This window comes from Carcharhinus amblyrhynchos, chromosome 11 (assembly GCF_965287045.1).
Source record: "Carcharhinus amblyrhynchos chromosome 11, sCarAmb.v2.hapA, whole genome shotgun sequence".
In the NCBI taxonomy this organism is placed as follows: Eukaryota; Metazoa; Chordata; class Chondrichthyes; order Carcharhiniformes; family Carcharhinidae; genus Carcharhinus; species Carcharhinus amblyrhynchos.
In genome coordinates this window covers 89900002-89906001 of record NC_137334.1, presented here as the reverse complement: position 1 = coordinate 89906001, position 6000 = coordinate 89900002, and positions in this window count along the sequence as shown.

Below are 6000 nucleotides of genomic sequence, written 5' to 3'. Positions count from 1 at the left end.
TGTGCTTCATCCAATGAGCGTCACGGGGTATTTTCCTTCCACAGGGAAATGGGCCCTCAATTCATTCACAATTCATCTGAAGAAAATGGCATCTCCAACAGTGCAGCACTCCCTCAGTACCGCACTGGAGTGTCAGCCTGGATTTTAGTGTTCCTGAGTTGAGCCCTAATAGCATAGCCTCTTACTGTGAGGTGAAAGTGGGAGCCAAGACTGATCGTACCCCTAATTTGAGACCCTTGGGAATGTTTTTGTCCTCATTTATACCATGGGTTTCTGTAATTACAAGAGATAAATGTTGGCCAGGCCATTGAGGAGTTTAGTTTATTTAGTAGTGTCACAAGTAGGCTTACAGCAATGATGTTATTGAGAAAATCACACTCAGGCGACTGTTCGGGTACACTGAGGGAGAAATTAGCATGGCCAATTCATCTAACCAGCACGTCTTTCGGGCTGTGGGAGGAAACCAGGGCACCTGGAGGAAACCCACACAGATGCAGGGAGAACATGTCTTTGCGTAAACAGTGACCCAAGTGGGGAATCAAACCCAGGTCCCCTGGAGCTGTGAGGTAGCAGTGCTAACCACTGTGCCACCCTGCTACTCTTGAAACATCTTGTTCTTCATCAAACAGTTCAATAAAAGCTCACACTTCAACCATGGAGGGCAGATAAGCCTTCATTTAAAATCTCAAATAGAAAAAATGGTGTATTTGACAATGCAGCTGTCCCTCAGTACCTATTAATTAAAGGGGTTACCAGGTCTTGTGTCAGTATTTATGGGGAGCGTGTCAATATTTACAAGGATCCCCGGGGAGTGTGGCAGTAGTTACAAGGACTCCCAGGGAGTGTGACAGTATTTACAAGGATCCCGGGGAGTGCGACAGTACTTACAAGGACTCCCAGGGAGTGTGACAATATTTACAAGGATACCCGGGGAGTGTGTCAGTGTTACAGGGGGTCCCCAGAGAATGTGTCAATATTTACGGGGGATCCCCAGGGAGCATGTCAGTACTTATAGGCGTGTGTCAGTATTTACAGAGGATCCCCTGGGAACATGTCAATATTTCCAGGGGTCCCTGGAGAGTGTGTTTGTATTTACAGGGGGATTCACAGGAAGTGTGTCAGTGTTTACAGAGGGTCCTTGGGGTAAGTGTGTCAGTATTTTTAAGGGGAATTCTCTGAGACTGTGTCAGTATTTACAGGGGATAGGTCAGTATCCCCTTACAGGGGATTCCCGGGGAGTGTGTCAATATTTAGAGGGGTACCCGGGGAGTGTGTCAGTTCTTACAGAGGGTACCCGGGGAGTGTGTCAGTATTTAGAGGGGTACCCGGGAAGGGTATCAGTATTTACAAGGATCCCTGGGGAGTGTGTCAATATTTACAGGGGATTTCCCAGGGACTGTTTCAGTACTTGCAGGATGGAATCTTTGGCAGTGTGTCAGTATTTATGAAGGGCTATCTCTGGGAGTGTTTCAGTATTTACAGGGGATGCCCCTGGAGTGTGTCAGTATATGCAGGTTAGAATCTCTGGCAGCGCGTCAGTATTTATGCAAGGCTATCTATGGAAGTCTGTCAGTATTTACAGGGGATCCCCGGGGACCGTGTCAGTACTTACAGGCGGTACCCGGGGAGCGTGTCAGTTTTGACAGGGGATCCCGGGGAGCGTGTCAGTATTTACAGGGGGTCCCCGGGGAGAGTGTCAGTATTTACAGGGGGTCCCCGGGGAGTGTGTCAGTATTTACAGGGGGTCTCTGGGGAGCATGTCAGTATTTACAGGGGGTCCCCGGGGAGTGTGTCAGTACCTACGCAAGGATATTTTGGCCTTGGAGGGAGTGCAGAGGAGGTTTACTAGGCTGATGCCGGAGTTGAGGGGGTTGAGCTATGAGGAGAGGCTGAATAAACTAGGCTTGTACTCGTTAGAGTTTAGAAGAATGAGGGGAGATCTCATTGAGACGTATAAGATGATGAATGGGATGGATAGGATAGAGGTGGAGAGACTCTTCCCGCTCAGAAAGAATAGTAGGACTAGGGGGCACAGCCTCAAGATAAAGGGGGGGCGTTTAGAACGGAGTTGAGGAGGAACTTCTTCACTCAAAGGGTGGTGAATCTCTGGAATTCTCTGCCCGTTGAAGTGGTGGAGGCTACCTCGCTAAATATTTTTAAGACGCGGTTTGATGGGTTTTTGATAAGAGAGGGGATTAAGGGTTATGGGGAGAGGGCGGGAATGTGGAACTGAGCCACGACAGATCAGCCATGATCTTATTGAATGGCGGGGCAGGCTCGAGGGGCTAGATGGCCTACTCCTGCTCCTATTTCTTATGTTCTTATGTTCTTATTTACAGGGGTTCCCCAGGGAGTGTGTCAGTATTTACAGGGGGTCCCCAGGGAGTGTGTCAGTATTTACAGGGGTTCCCCAGGGAGTGTGTCAGTATTTACAGGGGTTCCCCAGGGAGTGTGTCAGTATTTACACAGGATCCCCAGGGAGTGTGTCAGTATTTACAGGGGTTCCCCAGGGAGTGTGTCAGTATTTACACAGGATCCCCAGGGAGTGTGTCAGTATTTACAGGGGGTCCCCGGGGAGTGTGTCAGTATTTACAGGGGGTCCCCAGGGAGTGTGTCAGTATTTACAGGGGGTCCCCGGGGAGTGTGTCAGTATTTACACAGGATCCCCAGGGAGTGTGTCAGTATTTACAGGGGGTCCCCGGGGAGTGTGTCAGTATTTACACAGGATCCCCAGGGAGTGTGTCAGTATTTACAGGGGGTCCCCGGGGAGTGTGTCAGTATTTACAGGGGGTCCCCGGGGAGTGTGTCAGTATTTACAGGGGGTTCCCGGGGAGTGTGTCAGTATTTACACAGGATCCCCAGGGAGTGTGTCAGTATTTACAGGGGTTCCCCAGGGAGTGTGTCAGTATTTACACAGGATCCCCAGGGAGTGTGTCAGTATTTACAGGGGTTCCCCAGGGAGTGTGTCAGTATTTACACAGGATCCCCAGGGAGTGTGTCAGTATTTACAGGGGGTCCCCGGGGAGTGTGTCAGTATTTACAGGGGGTTCCCGGGGAGTGTGTCAGTATTTACAGGGGGTCCCCAGGGAGTGTGTTTGTGTTTACAGAGGATTCCTGGGGTGAATGTGTCAAATTTACAGGGGGGATTCTCTGACAGTGTGTCAGAATTTACAGGGGGGTAGGTCAGTATCCTCTTACAGGGGATTCCCAGGGAGTGTGTCAATATTTACAGGGGGTACCCGGGGAGTGTGTCAGTATTTACAGGGGGTACCCGGGGAGTGTGTCAGTATTTACAGGGATTTCTCTCCTGGGTATTGTTCGTAATAGTGTCCTGGAGTTAAGACTCTCTTCCCCGCAGTCTCCAGGACAATCTTAGAGACTTGGCAGCCTCGTGTCGTGCCGATTTGCACAGTAAATCTCCATTTGGCTGCAGCAGTTTGTCCTCTCAGGCAGCGCTGCGATACCCTGCTCGGTTTTCCTCTGTCTAATTATTATTGCAGCAGCTATAGGCAAGGCAAATTCGAGCTTGCCACCTTTAGGCAGCGGGCCAGGTGAATTTTGACAGAAGGTGCCGCCTTTCAACAGCTGGAACACCTGCACCCAGATGTTTACTGGGAGAGAGGAGGATGATGGAAATGGGCAGGACATTTGCACAGCACACAACACACTGAAATAGAATTGGCATCGGGATGTAGACGCGACTGGTAGATAGTCAACATCTTTTCCCAAAGATAGGGGAGTCTAAAACGAGAGGGCATAGGTTTAAGGTGAGAGATACAAAAGGGTCCAGAGAGCCAATTTTTTCACGCAGAGGATGGTGAGTGTCTGGAGGAAGGTAGTAGCAGAGGCGGGTACAATTTTAGAATCATAGAAGCCCTACAGTGCAGAAAGAGGCCCTTCAGCCCATCAAGTCTGCACCGAACACAATCCCACCCAGGCCCTACCCCCATATCCCTGCATATTTTACCTGCTAATTTCTCTAACCTACACATCTCAGGACACTAAAGGGCAATTTTAGCATGGCCAATCAACCTAACCTGCACATCTTTGGATTGTAAGACGAAACCGGAGCACCTGGAGAAAACCCACACGGACACAAGGAGGATGTGCAAACTCCACACAGACAATGACCCAAGCCAGGAATCGAACCCACGTCGCTGGAGCTGAGAAATGGCAGTGCTAACCACAGTGCTACCATGCCACCCATAAATTTTATCTTTTAAAAAGCATTTAGACAGTTTCATGAGTAAGATGGGTATTGAGGGATATGGGCCAAATCTGAGCAATTGGGACTAGTATCATAGAATCCCTACAATTCAGCAGGAGGCCATTCAGCCCATCGAGTATGCACCACCGACAATCCCACCCAGGCCTTATCCCCATAACCCAACAGATTTACCCCACTAATCCCTCTAGCCTATGCATCCCGGGACAATAATAGCAAATTAGCATGGCCAATGCACAACCCGCACATCTTTGGACTGTGGGAGGAAACTGGAGCACCCGGAGGAAACCCATGCAGACACGTGCAAACTCCATATAGTGACCCAAGCCAGGAATTGAACCCGCGTCCCTGGCGCTGTGAAGCAGCAGTGCTAACCATTGTAACACTGTACCACCAGTTTAATGGCATGGGTAGGTTGGGCCGAAGGGCCTGTTTCCATGCTGTAAACCTCTATGATTCCATGATTGATTGGCTTGTGTTCCACCTTTTTTTATTTAACCCCCTTTGAATTTCTGACCCCATTTTACTTGTCGGGCAAGATTTTCCAGTCCTGCCCAAAGTCAACAGATCTGTGGCTAGTCTGTCAAATTTTCCATCCCACCTATGACAATTCCTGAGGTGAGTGGATCGAAGAGATTGAGACCATTGCATGGGGAAGGGGCTGAATTCTGAGATCCTTGTCTTCCATCAGTTGGAGGTTAATCAAGGAGCTGCTTTATTCCAAGGCCACCAATTCCTTTCTACAAGGAACCAGCCTGGGAGGTCGCATCTCCAATCAACGGTACCATTTGGCTATTCCGATCTCATCGACGTCCATGGGACTGAAGTTGTTTCTCAGCCCCTCAATCCAAGAATCGCTTTGCAAATAATCAAAGTCACTCTTGGGATGCAGTGGGATGAACGTGCAGCCCCCAACAACAGGGAACGAGAGAGAGAGTGGTGTGGTTATGATTTACAGGCCAGATATAAACTCTGTTCTCTGTTCACCTAGGGTTTGATCATGTGGGTCTCCATGTGTGTGTGTGTGGGAGTGTGAGTGTGTGTTAGTGAGTGCATGAGTGGGTGTGTGTGAGAGTGAGAGTGTGCATGCATGTGTGCACGTGTGTGTTTGAGTGTGTGTGCGTGCGTGTGTGTGTGTATATGTGTGTGTGCGTGAGAGTGTGTGTATGTGTGTGTGTCCGTGCATGTGTCTTGTGTGTGTGCATGAGTATGCATGTGTATCTGTGCATATGTGTGTCTGTGAGTGTGTGTCTGTGTGTATATGTGTGTCGGTGCATGTGAATGTGTGTGTGTGTGTATATGTGTGTGTGTATGTCTGTGTGTGTGTGGAGTGTGTATCTGTGTGTGTGAGGGAGTATGAGTGTGTGTTAGTGAGTGCATGAATGTATGTGTGTGTGTGTGTGTGTGTGTGTGAGACAGAGTGTGAGAGTGTGAGTATGTGATTGTGAGTGTGTGTGTGTGTGTATGCATGGGTATGCGTGTGTATATAGAGTGGTGGGTATAGTGATGGGGAGAGTGATGAAGAGAGTAATGCACATAAAGATGGTTACGATCGGCCTAAAATTGACCTTGGAAGGACAGGCGTAAAGCAGAAACAAGGATCCTGGAAATGATTGAGATGCTGCATGCACTAATCATTCTGGAAGGATTAGTGCAAAACATCTGTAAACTGGAAACAATGCCATTATAAAGGGTGTGGATGAGCTGAGCAAGCTTGATGTCCATGTGTATAAATCATTACAGAATTTGTCGGTTGATGGTTCTAAAAGCTTATG